Source organism: Equus asinus, chromosome 8 (assembly GCF_041296235.1).
Source record: "Equus asinus isolate D_3611 breed Donkey chromosome 8, EquAss-T2T_v2, whole genome shotgun sequence".
Taxonomy (NCBI): domain Eukaryota; kingdom Metazoa; phylum Chordata; class Mammalia; order Perissodactyla; family Equidae; genus Equus; species Equus asinus.
Window position 1 is genome coordinate 37,530,102 of NC_091797.1, and position 21,506 is coordinate 37,551,607.

Genomic DNA, 21,506 nt, shown 5'->3' on the forward strand with positions numbered 1-21,506 from the left:
CGTAAAGGCAATGCATTGGATCATTGGTTTTGTCATGTGAGCAGGGAAATCATGAGAAAATAAACGAAAAAGTGCAAGAAAGGTTTGGTTACAGAGTAAAGGAGACAAATAGAGATACAGGGAATTGTACTTAAGACTTTGTATGTGGAAGGCACCTTTTCAACATTAAAGTACAACCAATAAAAATCAGCTTGCCCTAGATATTCTTATAAAATATCACTGCCATGTATTTTTAAAGATTTTATTGTTCCTTTTTTTCCCAAAGGCCCCTGGTACATAGTTGTGTATTTTTAGTTGTGGGTCCTTCTAGTTGTGGCATGTGGGATGCTGCCTCAGCATGGCTTTATGAGCAGTTCCATGTCCACGCCCAGGATTCAAACTAGCAAAACCCTGGGCCACCAAAGCAGAGTGCATGACCTCAACCACTCGGCCACAGGGCTGGCCCATCAGTGCCATTTTTGAATTGTTTTGAGAAACCTAAAAGTTGGCAAGACAGAATCCACCGAGGTAAGTTCCATTAACTTTGAAATCATTAAAATAGATCCTCTCTAGCATTTCTGGTTCAAGAAACTTCCTACTCCAATCTGAAATTTGTACACAGTTGCTGAAACATATTTAAATTAATAGCATTTTACCAATTATATGTAAAATTAATTATATACATATATTATTTAACCTAGGTAGGTAAAGTTTCTCTTTTTTGACTTGTGGAATTTATAACAGAAAGCATCACAAATGATTATGAACTAATTAAGGAGGCGAAACACACCAAATATAGCTAATTACTTTTGGTATGTTTCTTTCTATAAAGTGTTGGAAAATATTTGGTGCAATCCAGCAGTTTCTTGGAGGCCTCAAAGACAATTTTTTAAAAAGTTCTCTCTTAACATCAACAGTGGTAAGTCATGCTCATGGTACGTACCCTTCGTATGTGATGAAAATGGTACTTTACATCTGTGGTCTTCCTTGCCAAGACACATAGCCCCAGCCTGATCATGACAAAGACAGCAGACAAATTCCATTCGAAGGGCATCCTACAATATACCTGACCACTATTCCTCTAACCTATCATGGTCATTGTGATGGTTAATTTTATGTGTCAATTTGACTGAACTAAGGGATGCCCACATAACTGGTAAAACACTATGTCTCGGTGTCTTTCTGAGAGTGTTTCTGGAAGGGATCAGCGTTTGATTCAGTAGACTGAGTAAAGGGATCCACCTTCACCAGTGTGGGTGGGCATCAAGCAATCCCTTGAGGGACCAAAAAGGATAAAAAGGCAAAAGAAAGAGGAAATCCTTTTCTCTTCTTGAGCTGGGAAATCCATCTTCTCTTGCCCTAGGACATCTTGGAGCTCCTGGTTATGGAACCTTCCAACTGGGACTGAATTATACTACTAGCTTTCTTTCCTCTCCAGCTTGCAGATGGCAGATTGTGGGACCACTCAGCCTCCACAACCAATGAGTCGATTCCTATAATAAATCTCTTATATATATATATATACATACACACACACACACATATATATACACATCTTATTAAAACAAAATAAAATGGAGACCATGCTTGAAAATCTCCCAAGAAGACAAAACCATTGAAGTCACATATGCAAAACTAAATCTAGCTTATTTCATGAACATAAGTGAAACTTAGGTTATTTCTTGTAAAAACCTCTGATAATCATAAAAGAAGCTTAAGTCACCTTCCTAAAATGGTATAAGATGATCACTTTTAGCCAGTCCCCTGGTGTCTTGAAACCCGCCTTGTAATAGCCAATTACTGTAAAGGTTAAACAACTTCCTCATTTTCGCTTTCTAAGTCATCCCATAATGTCACGCCTCTGAGCTTCATGGCAGTTTTGGACTTGAAGACCCCCAGTTCAAGAACTGTTCTTTTGTGCACCATAAACTCTTACTAAATACTGTTTTACTGATCTGGCTTCAATTTTTACTGTTTCTGAATTTTTGACCATATATATAATATATATGGTCAAATATGTATATATGATATATGTATATATATGGTCAAAAAGTATACATAAATATATGCATATGTATATATATGTGTGTCTATATATATATGTGTGTGTATATATATATCCTATTGCTTCTGTTTCTCTGGAGAACCCTGGCTAATAAAATTATCGAAAACAAGAAAAATCTGAGAAATTGTCACAGTCAAAAGAAGGCTAAAGAGACGTGACAAATAAATGTAATGTGATATCTTGGAAAGATAAAGGATAATAAGCAAAAACTGATGAAATCTGAATAGACTATGGATTTATTTAATAGAAATGTATCAACATTTGTTCATTAATTTAGCAAATGTATCATCCTAATGTAAGACGTTAATAATAGAGGAAGCTGGGTGCAGGGTATATAGGAACTCTCTGTAATATTCTCTCAATTTTTCTGTAGATCTTTCCTATAAAATTAAGCTCTTTATAAAATAAAAGTGACCTCCCCTTTAGACATACAAGAGAAGAGGGTGCTGAAAAGGATTTGGGGCAAAGATTTTGCTCTGGAGAGTGAATGCATTTATAGCAGGGCTTTTGTACTCATTAGCACCCACATTCAACACAATGATGTCTTACAGGGCCTATGCCACTGTCTAGTTTCTATGAAGATTATTTCCTTATAACATTCAGCACAGGCTAAAACAAAATAGTGAGCATGTGAATAGCAAAGTGAACTGCAAATAGTCCCAGAGCTGCTCCAATAGAAAGCTGGATTGAGTAGCCTTTTGTGCGTATGAGTTAAAAATAAGTTATAGGAAAAGATGAAAGAATCTACACTAGAACTAGGTGGTGAATCCTAGATTCTCAGACTAAGGGCCTGATGCACTGCTGACTGAGCTGTCCAGGAGTCCGACGGTTTCAGTGGGAATTGATTCAAACCAAAAACATTTAGTCGCTGCTTAACGTTTCCTCCTTATTCTTTCCCTTCTATTTTAAATCCAAACACGCTAAAAATCAGTTGCTCCCAGCGCAACGTCCAAGCACAAAACCGCTGCTAGATTCTGTCTCTAAGCTCAATGCTGCCCCTACACGGGGATTCGTACAATGTTGCCTTTCCAAACCCTCCAGTACCGGAGGATACTGCTTCACAGATAGTCAACCACAGGTGCGCCCCTGAAAATGCTCAGCTTCTGTTTGCTGTGACACGTTGCAGCAAGGCACTCTCGGAATCACAACATCCTAAGCAAGATGAGACGTATCTTTTGTGGGACATATGCTTTCGAACCACTTACCTTAGGAGGAAATTTCTTCTCTTCCTGAGGGCCTGGAGAAAGCATAGTAGAGATGCAGGACTTGGTCACTTTCTAGCTCTGCGCCTGTCCATATCCTATCTGTCCTTGGAGGCCCATCCCCAAACTCTATTCCTATTCTATTCTCACCCTCCTCCTCTGCTGCCTCTTCTCTCTCCCATCGGCTTCATCCCTCTCCCCACCACGAGCCAGGCCACTCTCCCTTCTCCAACCCTCCCATGTTTCCCCTCCTCAGCTCATTCCAGTTCCCAACCACTTGCCTTTCTAGGACAGTAATAACATAACCTATCTGAGCACCTGCCCTCTCCTCCCCACCTCTTCCCCCATCAGAAGGTTTAGGATTTCCTCCAACTTCATATCTAGGTTTGCCTACAGGCAGGAAGTGTCGACTTTCTGAGTCTTGAGGACTGATGGAATTTACGGACTTGTCCAGGCATAGGGAAAGTTTACAAAGAACGTATTTGTTTCACAGGTCGCACCCAGCTTCCCTTGTACTTTCATCATTGCGCAGCTGATTGGTCTGAAAGAGAGGCTATAACAAGAGCGCCCACATTTCTCCTCTCTCCTCTGTGTTCTGCCTCTCGTTTATTGTCTTCAGACCAGAGCTATAGCTTCACTGAAACAAAGCCGCTGTCATGTTCCCAAATCCAGATGCTGGATGCAGAGGTTTCCAAGAGCGTGTAAGACTGCCTGAGACGCATACTAAGTATTGTGAATTAATGAACATCCTGTCTTATCTCCACATCTGGATCTACACTCCCTCGGTAGCAGTCCCTGAGTATGTCTTTGCCTTCCCTGGCACTAGCTTTTGCGTCTTTTTGGCCACTTTGTAGGCAGAGAAGGACTTTTAAAGAAGGGAGAATCTGAAGACATAACAGATGGTTCAACCTGGAATTCTTCTCGTGGTGGACTGGAATTGACATAACAGGCAGATGGCTAAAAGCAGTTCTTGAAGGGGGCAGGGACTGTGGGAAGATCAAGCATCTTTCTGTCCAGAAGGCATTTCTCCTTCTCCTGGTATAGCTGTAAAATAGGATTCAATCCAGAAGTTTCAGAAAGAGAGGAGTCAAATATAGTGGACTTTGACTTGCCAACACTTTCAGACAACGCTGTAAATAGATAATATAATATACTTTACACATGGAGTTAACCAAGGGGGTGTAGCTCAGTGGTAGAGCGCGTGCTTAGCATGCACGAGGCCCTGGGTTCAATCCCCAGCACCTCCATTTGTTCTCAGCCCCCTCACAGGGGCATGATAGTAACTCTGCTCTGGACTTCAACCACTCTTTTCTTTGTGCATACTTTGATTCATGCAGTGTTTGGCACTTAACCATTTCTACTCTGGGCTTTGACACTCCTTGGACCTCCCAACCTGACTGCCTCAGCACAATAAAGCGAGGAACCAAGTGAAGTACAGAAGCTGTTCGCTCAGAATCAATCTGAAGGCGAAGCACCAAGCATACCACCACGCCATAGACGGTCCGTTCCCCTCTGCTGCAATTTTTCATTATTATTAAGAAGCAGGGAAGAAACAGACAGATGGAGACAGAAGGGGGGAAATGGGGGCTCTTGGAAAAATTCCTTTAGATTCCTCTCCCCTCCCCGTTTTTTCTTCCAGCTGTGCCACTGCCGATGGATAATGCAGGCTCGGGAGAAAACTTTCCTTCTCGTTTTCCTTTCCCCACTAGCCCTTATGCATCTGCCACACATCGAATCTTGGTTGGGCAGCAAAAAGTCCGTCCAATCACCAGTCATGGAGTGCTGTGATCCTAGCTTTTCCTCCGTGAAGGAATATTTAGGATACTGTCCAAAGGAAAGACACTTCTCGTGAAATTCAGAGCTTTCCAAAATCCATAGTTGAAAAAATGGTTTCCAGAGATGAAAAGAGCAGCTAGTGGCTCTCAGTGCCATGACAGTATTGGGCAAAAATGGCTACGCCTTTCTGTGGGACAAATGCTTTTAAGCCCATTTCCCTTAGGAGGAAGAGAACCTCCCGGTTTCCTACTTCGCTAGAGGGAGCAGAGGAGACAGAGCCAACAGCGGCACAAATTACCTCCCGGGCCATCCCAATCCTACGCATGAGTAAAGACCTAGCCCCAGCCCTTTTTACCCCTTGCTCTTCCAGCTCCTCTCTGCAGCCCCAGCCACTTGCCTCCTCCTATCCCCCCTCTTTTCCTTTGCCACCTACTGTGTCACCTTCTTCTCCACTTGACCTCCCCCCCACCTTTCATCCCATTCCACTGCTTCCTCTTAGCTAAATTTTTCCCAGCAGATCACTTCAGTTCCTGCAGCTCCACTTTCTAGGTTAGCAGTTCTCAAACCTGGGTGACAAAATGATCTGGGGAGGCATTTCAAGTGTGTAGATCCCCACTCCCCCCACCCCCCAATCCTGTGATTCTTAGCGCACTCAGGAGCTATAAGGTGGAAATGGGAATACGTCTACTTATAAAGTTCTCAGACGGTTCCCCAGGTTCAGGAAACACTGCATTCTAGTCTAAAACCTTTTATCTCTGTATCAGAGGGTCACTTCTGGCCGACTATGTTATTCACCAAGTTACTTTTAAATATCATCTGGCCTCTAATTGCCCATCTTAGCGACTTTCCAGCACCAACTGAGCCTAACTTGGTTATTCCAGAGAGGGGAGGGGAGATGACTTGAGCAGAGGAGGAACCGAAGAGCTGATATATTACTTACTCCGATATTCAGGAATGTAGAGGTTAGAAAAATATCAGAATGAAAATCAACAGTCAAAGAGAAGACACATGATCTGGGATTACTCCTGAAACTCATATTTGGTCACCACAAATTTTGACAACAGGAGGGGAGCGTCGATTCTTTGCACCTCTGTGATGGGTGAGGTTTGAACATCTGTCCAGGAACTGGGCTGGGGAGGGAAGGTTATTATAAAAGCTTAATTTGCCTCGCAGTTCTTGCTCGGCCTCCGAAATGCCCACCTTGTGCTTCTTTGAGCGTCTCAGAAACAGAACTGCAGATCTCCAAGAGAAAGCCACTGCCCAGTTACTTGACTATGATGCTGGGCTCAAGAGTTTGCTCTGGCAGTGACAGTCTGTGACAACATATACTTACTGTTTTTCATTTGGGACCTATTTTCTCATTCCATTTGGATCTAAATTTCCCAAAGCAACTTTTCAGGTTCTTCTCTTTTGCACCCTTCTTTGTCATTTCCCCATGAGCTCGACAGCTAGAAGCACTGGAGGGGCAGGGTATGATGATTTGGGAAATCCGAGATACTGCGGAGACTGCCTGGAGAAGGAACAGCGCATTCGGGTTTCAACTTGAAATCACTTGAGTTAATGTGGGCCTATGCATGTCGGTGGCTGAGGTTTCCAGATCCTAGGGTTTAGCTACCCCCTTCCTCTGGAAAAATGAGTCCAAAATATGGATTCCCCTGTGGGTTATGTGGCCAGAGTTCCATTACATTATGGGGACTTCTTATCTCTCATGGCTTTTGACAGCGGCCTGAGAGATTCCCTGAGGCAGTATCAGGGCTCCATGCCAAATATAGTGAGACTGTAAAGAGCAAGAGGAAAAAGATGCCCTGAGAATCCGTGAGTGACCAAATGGGAGGAGGTGATCCACACTGTTTTTCACTGCTTTGCCTACTCTGTGCCACAATCAGGAGTCAAGAGAATGAGAGTCAAAGAGAAGGAAAGTTCATTCACTTAGTCTTTGCCCTGGAATAATTTAGACAGCAGCATGACGACATACCTGGAAGGAGAGAGCCCAGAGACGGCCCTGGTGGGGGCTGTGTGGCTTAGCTGGTTAAAACGTCTGCCCTGGGTTTGAGCCCCAGAGAAAACTGAGCTTGTGATTGATGCCCGCTCCCTCTTGTGATCTCGGAGGAACTAGGAGGAGCATGCTTTTAGTTTCTCCAAATGAGGGAAATTCGACGTGATCTTTTACACTTCCACTTCACGCTTTAAAATGTCCTTTTCGAATACAAAACATAGCATGCAAAGGGTTTGACAAAGAAAAATGCAACGATTGGTATTTTAACCTGACACATGACTTGCACAGAAAACAGTGCAGCGCAATGATATTCTGTAGTTTGTGCTGAGTCCTTAACAAGTGTTTGTGTTTTTTGGTTTCGAAATGCAAGCAACTTATTTATCTGTTCTTATTCCCACCCAAACACCTTTGGCCACATCTTCCTCTGGGACATTCGGCGTGGTGTTACATGAGGTGTTATTACTTCATTTAAAGATTTAAGGAAAAAAACTGAAGTTCATTGAGGAAACGTAGAAGCTAAGGAATTTAAATCTGCTGTTTGCCAGTGTTCCTGAGATTTTCCTTCAGCTAGGTGTTTTGGTTGACAGGATAGTGGGGAGTTAGTGGGTATCTTCTCGTATATATTTTGCGTAAACTTCCTATGAAAGTCGACTTAATATGGAATAAAAATAACGATGCTCACAAAACCGTTGGTTGCCCGCTCATCTGAAGCATCCCGCGAGCCTGAGCCAGCTCTCTTCAGTCTTCCAAACTTTGTTGTAAACGTTCGCTTCGCAAAAGTTTTGCTACTGCCATCTTACCTTCGTCCAACGTCCACTCACTCACTCAGCAAAGAGAACTTGGGACCTGGCGCCCAGCGCCTCTGTCGCTTACGTCCCATCCTCCACTCCCGGCGGCGGAGGCAGCGGTGGGGGAGCGGGGAGAGCGAGCGGCTTAAGGAAACCGGCGGGAAGCTTTTCTGCTCCTCGGCCTCAGACCACTCAGTGCTCATAAAACAGCGGAAACTTCGCGGTACTGCTTATTTTTGCTCTTTTTCTGTCGTACTTTTTAGGTTTCCTTCCAAATGAAACCCAAGATGAGTGGGTCCGTGGCTGCAGACTTCGTGCTCCTGCCGGAGGAATTGCAGATAAGCCTAGTTCCGTTTCTTCTCTTCTCTTTCTTCTTTCTTCTCCCTGTGAATGCCCCTATCTTGGGTGGCACCAAGGCTCCTGGAGTAGAAATGGTATAATACTGAAGAGAATCAGTTGGATTGTATACTTTTGTTTTAATGGGAGCAGGAGAAACTTGACAAAACGTATGACAAAAAACGGGAGGAAAAATAAAGAAAAGACTAGCTGGAGGAGCCGGGGGTCGAACCCGGGGCCTCGTACATGCGAAGCACGCGCTCTACCACTGAGCTACACCCCCTGCCGCTGTGAATCCTCTGGGAATCGTTTATAACTTATCAGTTCTGTTTTGAAATTGTCAGTTTTATTTTCTGATTATTGGAGAAAGTCCACTGGGTTAAATTCCATCACTTCTGAAATTACTAAACTGGATATTGTCTTTTGGCTTCACTGAGACAGTAGGATTATAGTCCAACTGACGCAGTTTCCGATCCTACAACTTTCTCACTTCTGTTAGCCTGCTCCAAGGTCCACTTACAATCAATCCGCGTGAAAATGACTTTCTTTCACCAGGAAAAGTCCCAGGAAAAAACCCCAATTTCCCACGCAAATCTCCAGCAGTACTGGCTCAAATGAAGTGCTCTTCAGTCCAGAAGCAACCACCAGCTTTTATCGAACTCGAGAATTGAATTTCACGCCAGATTGGGTTGGATGCTCCGGCAACATCCGTTTTCCGGCTGACTCATTGATGGCTCACGCATCAACACATGTTCTGAGATTGTCCTCAGTTCTGGTTCCACGTTCCCCATCTCTATCCCTCCCTTGAGGATTATGTCCACAAACGATTTCAGAAAAAAAGACCTTTAAATTTCCATCAATTTTAAACAACCGATATTTTTTCAGATGGGGGAATGAACAGGGCAAACGCAGGTTGGCAAAACAAGTTTGGGGGATCCGGCAAACTGTCAAACTGCTTTCCCTTGAGGAACCCATTATCACAACGGGAAAGCCTGCTATAGATACGATATTGGAAAGAATAAAGCCCAAAAGTCGTAGAAATCTTGAGTCCCATCTATGAATATGGAAATTCGAGGAGATCCTGGACAACACAAAGCAGATAGGGTTGAATTCACCAGCCAGGAAAGAGCAGTGGTGATCAATATTATCTCACTGGGATACTTTTAGCTTTGTGTGTAAGGCCAATGACTTTGATAATGAGTCTGAAGACTTAAACTGCCTCTTCATCAGGATTTTCCATATAATATTGACAGAAGTATTCCAGGAAGGTCTTTATTTAATGGCTTGAAGTACTGAACATACTGAACATTATTGATGAAGGCAGGGAAGATTGAAGGCACCAATTCCAATTCTGCTCATCTTAGCCTTCTGGAAGATTTACTTGAGAAAGTGAATTCAGAAGAGTTTGTGTTAGGGGCACATGTTACAGGCAGGAGAATTTTATTTTTGACATAAACTGTGTACTTTTCAAATCTTGGGGAGGAATTCCTGATTTTAGTCTAGACCTTTAGTGCTCATCCAACTGAGCTATGTGAACCATATCTCTGCTTTCATCAACACTAATAATTTTCTCCACTTTCGAGTTTGGAAAGCACAGCGTTCCTTGAGAGACGTCATTCCCTTGTTCCCTCACCTTGAAAAAGTTGGGTTCAATATCCTACTGCATTTGGTGATTGCTTCCAACTACCAGCAAGTGTGGTTGTGGAAGGGAAGCGGGAAGAGAGAAAATCAGTGGGTAGGTTTTCTGTTCCTCAGTCTTGTCTTTTAATTGACACAGGCACAGCTGAGAATACAAAAGGATCTGTTGACAAAAATTGACTGCAAGCCTCTTTTCATTTCCTTTCCATCTTTCTTTTTCTTTCCTGTTCCTCAGTAAACTATGAAATGGAACAAAATGAGCCTGGCCTCCCCCTCTAATTCCTTCTTGTCTTACTTGTGCTGATGCAGTAAGGTTGGTAGGTGTGAGAGTCGTACAGTTGAAATAGATCAGTTTAAAGGCAATCTGTAGGGTGATGGATTTACTTTGAATGTGAGCAAGGGAAAAGAGTGATAAAAGAAATTGTTTAAACAGGGAAATTTGGGTGTGTTATTGAAGTACAGCATTGATGGGAAAAGGGAAAAGCAATAATGGAGTCCAAGATTACCTGGATTCTCCTGAATGCTTAACCTGTGCTGTTCCAGTGATCTACGCAACCAGCTAGATTCTATTCTTCAGTAAATCATTTATAACTGATGATTGCCCTGATTTCTGGATATTCTAGGACCTAAAAGTTAGCAGGACAAAGTCTGCAGTAGTTAGATTCACTATTTCAGAAAATCCTAGAACGAATCCTTTTTTGCAGCTATGCCATGAGAATGATGACTGAATGCTAGGAAAAAAGGTACCATTCTTCCTTCCCACTTCAATCAGTCCACTCTAAGGTCTGTTCACCAACAGACTACACTACCAGACTGTCAGTGTCATTACACCACGAGGGAAAGTCTCAGATTGGAATGTGTTCTGTTTCAATTGTCTTTCATTCAACTTTCTTCACCTCTGCCTACAAAACTATCAGCAAGATACAAAAGATAGTGCAGAAAAACACAACGAAGAGTTGCAAGTGTGCTGCCTAAGAGAATTTAGATCAGAGTGGAGAGCAAAGATAGAAAAGAATCAATTAACAATATTTGAAGGGAAATGAAGTTCAGCAACACAAGTGACTCTAGTGCTGGTCTGGAAATTTAAACATGAATTCACAGAACCCGGTGTTAAATGAAGAGCGATAAATGTGCTTCATAGACAGGCATTGTTTTAGCAACCCTGGACCCCTGTTAGTGGATGTCGAAGCTCTGGATCAGGAGACCACATAGAAGGAAGGTGGAAGAGAGAAAAAAATGCTAAGGTTTCAATTCACTATAGAAACTCCTTTGGGCAAAATTTTCTCCTGAAGAGAGAGAGTGCAAAGGAGGCAATACGTGAGCTGCAAAACTACGTAATTTTTGTTAAACTTCTATAGACCTAAAGAAGCCCTCAAACTTAAGGTGTTACCTGAGGCACAAAGGGTATTTGCTTTCTGATTTTTGCCAATATATTGTATGATGGTCCATGTGAGTTTTGGAGGGCATTATGTAGGAGAAGCAGCCGATAACTTACACGATTGAAAAAGTCATTCCCTCGCCTCACCCATGATTCTGATAACGAGCTGGTTTTGAGCGTATGTAGTCTACAAAATCAAGGCCTTGGAAACTGGGTTGGGCTAATTTATTGGGAAAACCTCATCCAAGAGGAAGTATACCGTATGGGAGGAAAGGCATAGTAGGACTTGACTAGGTTTCAGGAAGCACCTTTGTTATGAAGTGGTAGTGTTATCCTGTGGTAGTCAGACTCCTTACACAGCAGCTTCCAAGAGGGGTTATTCCAAGAGAAGCAAAAGCAGAAATTGCAGATCTCTTAAGCTATTTGTAAAAGGAAATGTCATCAATTCCACCAATCCTCAAGACCAACCTTTGAACAGAAATACTGTCCATTCAGGGCTGACTTATTGAAAGGGAGTGTCTCCTACCTCCACAGCACACACCTGGTGCTGAGCATCTGTTTCTCAACTTTTTCAGATACAGTTGGAAGGGAAGGAAAGGGAAGGAAAAGAAACAAGGAGAAGGTTAACTTCTTAGAAGCCAAGATCTCTCCATCACTTGAGTTTATCTGAAAGCTAAGTATTCTCTATCACAGAGAATGAACATCAGTTTGTCTCCAAAATTAAAGCAGGTTAGTGGTGGGACTTTCCTTACTGTGTCTTTTTTTCAGGCTCTTACTGAAGAAACAAAAGTCCTTGTTTTAATTCACGTGTTGTATTCCCAGTAAGTGATAAAAGTTCATGAATAGCTGTGTTTTCAAGGCATTCAGTTTACAGTCTGAAGTGTTTTTCTGGGGACAGTTGGAGTTCTGCTCACAGCATACTAATTTTTCCCTCGGTTAGTGTCTTTAAGATTAGCTATTCTGGCTAAAGAAATTGCACATGGGATTTTTTTTCTTTTCCTCATACGTTGGATCTTCCTTTTTCTTAAAAATCTATTGTAAAATGGTAGTACAGGTGAAAAAGCTGGTTAAATTGGTGGCATTCAGTGATGCAAGTAGGAGAGCCGATGCCACGACACTAAAAGAGTGTATGGGTGTAAAGCATATTGGAGACTGGAAAAGGAAACACCTATGGAGGTGCTGGGTATCGAACCCAGGACCTCATACATGCAAAGCATGCGCTCTACCACTGAGCTACACCCCCAAGTGACAACGGTGCTTTTCTGTAACATACTGGGAAATATGCTCATTTTCTGTATTCTTTTGCAAGGCTTTTTTTTGGTCAGAAAATTTATTATATTAATTCCACTATTTCTAAAGTTTCTAAACTGGATTTTTTTCCCCAGATATGCTCAAGAATAATAAATTCTAAACTCAAATTGATACCATTCCTGATCCTAGGTTTTTCCCAGCCCGGTCAGTCTTCTCCAAGATTTGCTCACCATCTGAGAAACAAGTTCCATCTTGGAACTTTCTTTTGTCTTCTTCTATTTCTCTCTGTGGGTTTCTTTCTCTCATATAGATCACTCTACCTAATCTTCATCAGTCCTCTGGTCTGTACCCACTTCTTCAAGTATCTGTGTTCCGCAGTTATTCTCTTCCTTCAGTTTCTACATTGAGTCTTTCCTTCCTTACTAGCAATCTACAAGACCAGGATACCTTCCCTTACAAAATTGAGGAAGCACTTTGACATCCTATGTGCAAAACGAAAATCATCATATTTTTTTCGAATTGTGTGGCTTCCCTCAATTCCATATCTTGAGAAATGTCTTCACCCTACAACTGGCTGGGAAGTCTAGAAAAGGGAAAGAGACAGAAACAGAGAGAGAGGAAGAGAGAAGAAAATGTTTATGGATTCAACTCCCTTCCTACTCACCCCCTGCCTCTCCATCCCCAAGCAGTCAGTGATCTACTTCTGGTCACTGTTGACTAGTTTGCGTCTTCTCAAGTTTTACATAAATGGAATCATATTGTATTTAGGTGTTTTTTTTCTTGCTTCTTTCACTCATCATACTTATATTGAAATTCATCCATGTTGTATGTATCAATAGTTCATTCTATCTTATGCTGAGTAATAGTCCATGGTATGGACATACCACAGTTTGTTTATCCATTCACCACTTGACAGATATTTGGGTTGTTTCCAGTTACTGGCTATTACAAATAAAGCTGATATGAACATTTGTGTAAAAGTCTTTCTATGGACTACAGTTCCTTTTCTCTTGGGTACATACTTAGGAGTTGAATCGTTCGTATATATTTAACTTTCTAAGAAACTGCCAAACTGTTTCAAAGTTGTATTGTTTTCCATTACTGCTAGCAGTGTATAAGAGTCCCATTTCTTCCATGTTCTGGCCAACACTGGGTATGATCAGTCTTTTGAAACTTTAGCCACTCTTATAACTGTGTAATGATATATCATTATGGTTTTACTTTGTATTTCCTTAACAACTAATGATGTTGAACATCTTTGTTTATTTGCCATTCTTATATCTTCTTTAGTGAAGTGTCTACTTAAATATTTTGCTTATTTTTAAATTGGGTTTTCTTATTGTTACTTTTGAGAGTTCTTTATATATTCTAGATGCAAATCCTTTAGTGGATATATGCTTTGCAAAGGAGTCTCCCAGTCTGTGACTTGCCTTTCTATTCTCTGAAACATGTTTTGTGCAGAGCAAGTTTTAAAATTTTTTGATGAGGCCCAATTTATCAAATTTTATGTTTTTGTTGTCATATCTACAAAATCTTTGCCTAACCCAGAGTCACAAATATTTTCACATATGTTTTCTTCTAGAAGTTTTAAAGTTTTTTGTTTTATATTTAGTTCTATGATCCAATTTTAGTAGATGCTTTAGGCTTTATAGCATACCTTTCTAAAATGATCACACTCTATCTTGAAGTGATTTTACATTGCTTCATATATAGTATAAGGACTTTGCAACACTATACCTCCGTTTTCCCTCCGTTTCTTTTCTCGCAGAGTCTGACATTTAACTTCTCCATGTTATAACCCAACAATACATTGTTATTATCTATGCTTTAACAGTTACATTTTTTTTTTTAGATTTTTTATGTTTCATTTTTCTCCCCAAAGCCCCCCGGTACATAGTTGTGTATTTTCAGTTGTGAGTCCTTCTAGTTGTGGCATGTGGGATGCCACCTCAGCATCGCCTGATGAGCGGTGCCATGTCCGCGCCCAGGATACGAACCAGCGAAATCCTGGGGGGCGAAGAGGAGCGCACAAAATTAACCACTTGGCATCTGGGAGGGACCCAACAGTTATCTTTTAAAGATATTTAAGTAGCAAAAACATATCATATTCATTACATCAATACCATTGCCAGTGCTCTTCATTTCTCTGTGTAGACACAGATTTTAATCTAGTGTTATTTTCATTCTGTCTGAAGCACTTTCTTTAACATGTCTTCTAACGTGAGTTTGCTAGAGATGAGTTCTTTCAGGTTTTGTGTGTCTGAAAAATTCTTTAGTTTGTCTTTGTTTCTGAAAAATACTTCCACTAGGTATAAAATTAACCGAGTTTTTTTCTTCAGTACTTCAAAGATGTTTCTCCCCGTCTTCTCATTTGCATTGTTTCCAACAAACTGGGGTGAATTGATAGTAGAAAGCTCTTTTTACTCCTGACAAGGGGAAGACAGTTCACCTTTTACAATGACCTTAACTCTTTCTGTATTTGTCTTTAGCCATTTTCTTCTTGTATTTTTCCCCCCGTTTTTCTACTTCTCTTGGAAAAAATTAGAAATTGACTGATCATAAATTTTTTTTTGTCATTTTGGTTACATGCTGGGGATATCTGGCTTGTATCGACAAATGTAATATCAGAGAGCGGGGAGAATCTAAAAGAACTCCTCCTGAGTTTTGTAACTTACTCCAAACGTTTTTTGAAAAAATAACCTTCAGTTATATGAATGTAAAATATTTTTCAAGGGAATACATTTCCTGAACTTTTCTTATCTCTAGAAAAAAATTAATAAATTAGGTTATAAAGTGTTGTATATACAGTGGAATTCCTTTACTGATTTGGCTCTAGGGACTATTAAGAACTTACATAAAAATAAAAATTAGAAACATTAGAATTTTCAGAAGACAAAAGGGAATTGAACTTCCAAGACTTTAGTGTGCTATTATTACTATCCTAATAATTTTTGTAGCTAAGATTATTTTTTTACTTTAGTAATTTAATATCCTGTTGAAATAAATATACATATTTTGGCTGTTTTGTTTGATATTGTCTTTTTCCCATTTAGGTCCTAAATTCTGACTAATAGAAATTTTAGGGTATTTCTCAAATGGAACTATACCAGACTAAAAATCTTCTGCAAGGCAAAGGAAATCATGAACAAAATGAAAAGACAACCACCAACTGGGAGAAAATATTTACAAATCATATATCCAACAAGGGGTTAATTTCCAAAATACATAACGATCTCATACAACTCAACAACAACAACAAAAACAGCCCAATCCAAAAGTGGGCAGAGCATATGAACAGACATTTTTCCAAAGAAGATATTCAGATGGCCAACAGGCACATGAAACGATGTTCAACATCACTCACTATTAGGGAAATTCGAATAAAAACAATGAGATATCACTTGACAGCCATCAGAATGGCTATAATTAACAAGACAAGAAGTAACAAATGTTGGAGAGAAAAGGGAACCTTCATACACTGCTGGTGGGAATGCAATCTGATGCAGCCACTATGGAAAACAGGATGGAGATTTCTCAAAAAATTAAAAATAGAAATACCATATGATCCAGCTATTCAACTACTGGCTATTTACTCAAGCAACATAAAATTAACAATTCACAGAGATTTATGCATCCCTATGTTCATTGCAGCATTATTCACAAAAGCCAAGATGTGGAAGTAACCCAAGTGCCCAACAACAGATGATTGGATAAAGAAGATTTGGTATATATATATATATATATATAATGGATAACTACTCAGCCACAAAAAAAGACAGAATCGTGCCATTTGTGACAACATGGATGGACCTTGAGTTATATTAAGTGAAATAAAACAAAGAAAGAAAGACAAACACGGAATGATTTGACTCACATGTGGAAGACAAATACACACATCGATAAAGAGAACATATTATTGGTTACTGGAAGGGAAAGGGTGGGAAGAGGGCAAAAGGGGTTAAGAGGCACATATATATGGTGATGGATAAAAACTAGATTATTGGCAGTGAACACGATTCAGTCTATACAGACATTGTTATATAATAATGTACACCTGAAATTTACACAACCTTATAAGCCAATATGACCTCAATAAAATAATTATTAAAAAAATTTTAGGATGTTTCTTACATTAAAACTATCTTTGAGTTTCTCAGTTAGCTGTGATCCACAGCAAAGATTTGTTCCAGCTCTTAATAAAAAGGATACTGTAAATAATTAGCGGTTGTTTTATGCTCCACACTTTAATTAGGTAAAAAATTATTGTGACACTCTTCTGCAGCAAATTTTGCAATGTAGAAAACAAAACCCTGTCAAATCAAAAGAGAGGAACTTGTCCACCTAGTTTAATTATATGCAAGTAAAAAAGTATTAGTGTAAATATGTTTCAACAATTGGGTACACTTTTCAGGTTGGAATGGGAAAGTACTAGGAACAGAAACATTGTCATTTGGCCTGCAATTCAGTAACTTTTCTCCTGGTGTTGTGATTAGACAAGATCCTGTGTAAGAATTTCAAAAATAGTGGGATTTATCTTAGTGGACTTTCTGCTGCCAATTATCAGGATTTCGAAAACTAGAGATACTGGCACTAATATTTCAAGATGTATCTCCAAGAGAGCTTGGCTATGGGGAAGGCATTACTAAGTGGTGGAAAGCAGACTTAAAATGTGTGCCTCTCAGTTTCATTTCCTGGAACTTTCCTCTCTGTTCGTTAGCTACTGGCCAACACCTACGCCTTACTTTTTTCATTCTTTTTCTCACATTTTCTTTGCTCTGATAAATATGATCCACTAGACCCCCGCCCCCCACCCCCCTTAGTGCTGCCTCATTTGGTCTCAACAGACTTCTACATCTCCTAGGGCAAAAGACTTTTTCAGAGTAGATGGAAGAGGGTGAAAGAAAGGAACCAACTCACTTGAAATCAACATCAAGAAACAGAAAACTGATCTCACATCAACAAAAATTAACCTTGGGTTCCATTTCTCAGTATCTTTCAAGATTATGAAAGATAGAATGAAAAGAAGAGAAAAATAAGAGACCCCACGAATTTTTTCTTGTTTCCTTAATTTTCTGAGCTGTGTCTGGGTCAACCGACAGCATGCAGAAGAGCAGACAGACTTTCTGTTGAATCCCTATTACCTCTCTTCTCTCTCCCTCCTCCACCTACCATCCGACGCTGTCAAGAATTGGATCCAAGCAGCACAGGTGGAAGACAATAGATTTCACACCTTTAGGGGTGGATAAATATTTTGGACAGTTAGACAGCAACACTTGAAGAATCTGAAGTCTTCTAAAAATAGAAGTTGAAAACAATCCAAGTATTGAAAAATAAATAGAAGCAACAGCCATTTTCAGGCAGCCGAAATAGCTCAGTTGGGAGAGCGTTAGACTGAAGATCTAAAGGTCCCTGGTTCAATCCCGGGTTTCGGCAGATTAAGTATTTTAGTTAACATTAAGGAAGAGTGCCTCTGGTAATCCCACGATCTCCTTTAGCCATCTTGAAACTCCATAATAATTACATCTCTGAATGGAACAATGGACCATAGAACATGAGCAAAGGAAATAAGGATTTCCTTGCTTCTCCTTATGTATACAGCAATCGTGAAGCCCCACGAATTTTGATGTGTAAAATAAAGATAAACAGTAAAATTCCTGCCAATAATTTACAATGTTATTACTTCTTAATTATAATGACTTTAAATAGCAAATAAGAAGTACCGTAACAAGTCAAGAGAGAGACTGAGAAAGAAAGGAGACAGCTTTATATTTTCTTACCTTTAATGGCACCTTTTCCCTGCTTTTTGAATAAGAGACTCTGCGTTTTCATTTTGTCCTGGGCGTTTACTTTGTGTAGTTGGTCTTGATCAACATTCAGTCAACATTCATAGTTTCTTGGATTAACTCCATCCACCTCCACGCCCACCCCAAGCCTCCCCACACACCTGTAGTTAAATTATAATCTCAGGAGCACTTGCGAGTATTGTATTAAAATTCACGCCTACAGTCTGCATTCCCTCTCTGAACTTCACTTATTGGTTCTTAGCTTTTATATGAAATCAGGATTGGAATATCTGAGATAACGCTGCACAGCAAACCCCAAGGGAAGATGTGGTTTATATTTCCAAAAGGAGACGTGGAGAAAATAGTACTTCGATGTACACTAAAATCACCACACTACTCTGTTTTCTTAATAGTCCTGCTTTGTGCGGCTGTACCAAAGTCAGTTCCATTTTGCTTCTAAAGTCTTTGGACACTACCTCGTATACCCAAAGCCGGGGGTGGAGGGAGGCCCACGGTAGAAACAAAAACTGCAGAAGCCAGCTTTTAAGAAAAAGAGAAAAACACTTCCTCTTTGGAGGAACCACCAAACATTCAAATAATAGGAACTAGACAGGCCCCGCTGGGATTCGAACCCAGGATCTCCTGTTTACTAGACAGGCGCTTTAACCAACTAAGCCACGGAGCCCACGCCATGCTTCCCATTGGTTTCATTTTTGTCAGAGAATGCTTTTGTATTGCTGATGTATTTCAGGATAGGGCCTTACTCCTTTCTTTGATTTTTACTCTCTTGGCTTTTGGCTAGTCCAGGGGCCATTCAGACAGCGAACAACAGCTGTGACCGAAGGCCCAACTCATCAGTCTTCTTTTTCTCTTGCTCTGCATAGCCTCACTATATTTGGCATGGAGCTTCCATACTGCCTTAGAGAAACTCAGGCAGATGGAAAACTTTAAGCGAGATAGAAGGGAAAGGGCTATGCATAGATTTCCCCAGAAAGCTCTGGGACAATGACCACGGTAAACTGCAAGGGAATCAATATTCAGAGTGCACCATTTTCTCCAGGGGACGAGACTAACAAAACCATAAGGACCTCAAACCCTCTATCTCGTGCGCCTGTGGCCAGGATTACCTCAGCCTCTCCGTGTTGGTGCCTGATGCTGGGTGGAGAGAGCCCCCAGGCTTCATCGCGGACATCTAGGTTGATTGTTCCTTTTCTGGAAAAGGCCCTGCGCTAACAGGCGTTTCCCTCATAGTTACACCGGGATCCCTGCCCCTCCACTCTCTTGACTGTCAGAGCCGTAGTTGACAATGCTGGCCGGGATCTTCCAAGAGGTGAATATAAACGGTTGCCTAAGGAAATATAGATCCAGATGGAGAGAGAACACAAAACCGCCAGGAGCTAAATGAAGAGGGGCAAAATAGTGGCTGCTCGCAAATCTTTGGCCCCACCAGTGTGGTTGGGAACCCTGCAGCGGAAATTCTAAGACTTGGTTCTGAAAACCCCAAGAGTAGATCCTTCCATTGAATACTGCAACTGTTTTAAGCAGAGTCTTATACCAAATGAAGAGAACAGGAGGAAGATGGTAAATGGTTTGGGGGCTCGACCTGAGAAGCTAATTAACTTTTGTCACGCCCTTTGGACAACTGGACAGTTTTCCAAACTTCAACACCACTGAGGCTCAAAGCAGTCCGTTTTGCCTCTAGCCAAATTTTGACCTGTCAGTCAACCCAGACACGAGTTTAAAAAATTATTTTAAATTATAAGGTAATCCTAGATTATTTTATCTTCTGTCTTACTTTCAAGTTTCATTCAGACCTCTCTTACTGGTGGAAGATCCATCTTTGTGAAGACGGAAATAACATGCACTATCTCTCTAGTTCCTCCGTAGCACAGGTCAGCTCCCCTCCCAGCCCATTAGCACGAAAGCAGCTCAGCTTGCACTTGGGACATCACTGGAAAATATACGTAAATATATCAAGATCTTAAACAAATTTTAATTAATTTAATTAATACATTAACACTAATGTTATGGTGAATAGCAAAGTCAATCACAAGCAACCTTACAAGGTAGAGAGAAAAAAGTACATAAATGCTGTAGACAAACGTCAGTAGTACCCAGACCTGGGGAACTGCCAGAGAACTTGATATAAATATAGATGTATGGGTCCACCACATGACTCCTGAATGAATTAAAAATAGGTGGGAAGGGCAGGAATGTTTATAATTTAAAATCCTCTTCAGATTATACTGATGGTCAGCCAGGTTAGAAAACCACCCATCTAGAAAGTCGAGTGAATTGAAGCAAGTAAGACAATCTGCTGACAAACTTCACCTGGAAGAAGTGGTTGGGAAGGGGAAGGGGTGGGCAGAAAGATTCCTGGTGTCTGAGGAAAGCTAGGCAACAGGGGTCCAGGGAGGGCAGCGGCTGCCAATGAAGAGGAGAGGAGAGGGTGGGAAGAGAGCTTGGGCCTGTGGCTGAAAATATGTTAAAAAACCAAATTCAACTGAGTAAATTTGAAGATGTAATTGGCTTTATTCATTGATTCATGAATAGGGCAGCATCCCATTTAACAAACAGAAGGATGCTCTGAGGAGTTGTACAAAATGGAAGGCTTTTATAGGCAGAAACCAGGTGGGACAAAGACATTATTAGCAAAAGAAAGGAAAGGATTGTTTCAGGCAAGGTCGCTTTCTAAGGGGGAAGGACAGAGGCCTTACCAGTCAGACTACCTCCCTGGTGTGGATTAGGAAATTCTAGACCGATATTGTTTGACTTTCCACTGCTGGGAGAGGCTGCAATTAAGTCTTGGTTTGCTGTCATGGAGACAAGTGACTCCATTTTGGCCTGTTTTTTTTTTTAACAGTGTAGAATTCAGACATCCAAGCTCCCCATCTCTCCTGTGCCTTTTTTAAGTAGTGAGAAGCCAGGAGATCCTCTTGCTCCCAAGAGAAGTTGCTTAAAAGCATTTGTCCTACAAAAAACTCGGGCTTGTTTGCCCCAAGACTTTTGTGGGTTTGAAAGCATCTTTCTGGTCATTCCATCATGACTAGAAAGGATGAGCGCTTTGAAGGAGGCTTGTGTGATTTAGATTTTCTTTTCTTTTTTTTCCTTTCCTTTGGTTTTTTTCTTTTTTCTTGTTTTTTTGCCTACAGTAGTGGTTGGTTTTAGTGGCTCAAAAAGAGCTGCAGGAGAGAAAGTGATGCATGTAGGAAGGTTGCCAAGTAAGGGTAACTTGGCTTCTGTAGATGGTGGCACCTTTCAGAGTGCCAGTAAAGCACAAGAGGAAGAGTGGGATTTTCTGCTTGTTGTTTGGA

At 40.8% G+C, this 21,506-nt stretch overlaps 5 non-coding genes across 5 annotated transcripts; 2 read left to right on the forward strand and 3 right to left on the reverse strand.

The window, feature by feature from the left end:
- The first annotated feature begins 4,421 nt into the window (after nt 1–4,421).
- TRNAA-AGC (transfer RNA alanine (anticodon AGC)) lies at nt 4,422–4,493 on the forward strand. The gene has a single exon. It is a non-coding gene; the product is annotated as a tRNA-Ala (tRNA).
- A 3,860-nt stretch (nt 4,494–8,353) lies between these two features.
- TRNAA-CGC (transfer RNA alanine (anticodon CGC)) lies at nt 8,354–8,425 on the reverse strand. Its single transcript has one exon. It is a non-coding gene; the product is annotated as a tRNA-Ala (tRNA).
- Nucleotides 8,426–12,329: 3,904 nt separating this feature from the next.
- Nucleotides 12,330–12,401, reverse strand: TRNAA-UGC (transfer RNA alanine (anticodon UGC)). The gene has a single exon. It is a non-coding gene; the product is annotated as a tRNA-Ala (tRNA).
- Nucleotides 12,402–17,769: 5,368 nt separating this feature from the next.
- On the forward strand, nt 17,770–17,842 carry TRNAF-GAA (transfer RNA phenylalanine (anticodon GAA)). Its single transcript has one exon. It is a non-coding gene; the product is annotated as a tRNA-Phe (tRNA).
- Nucleotides 17,843–18,803: 961 nt separating this feature from the next.
- Nucleotides 18,804–18,877, reverse strand: TRNAT-AGU (transfer RNA threonine (anticodon AGU)). The gene has a single exon. It is a non-coding gene; the product is annotated as a tRNA-Thr (tRNA).
- Nucleotides 18,878–21,506: the final 2,629 nt, after the last annotated feature.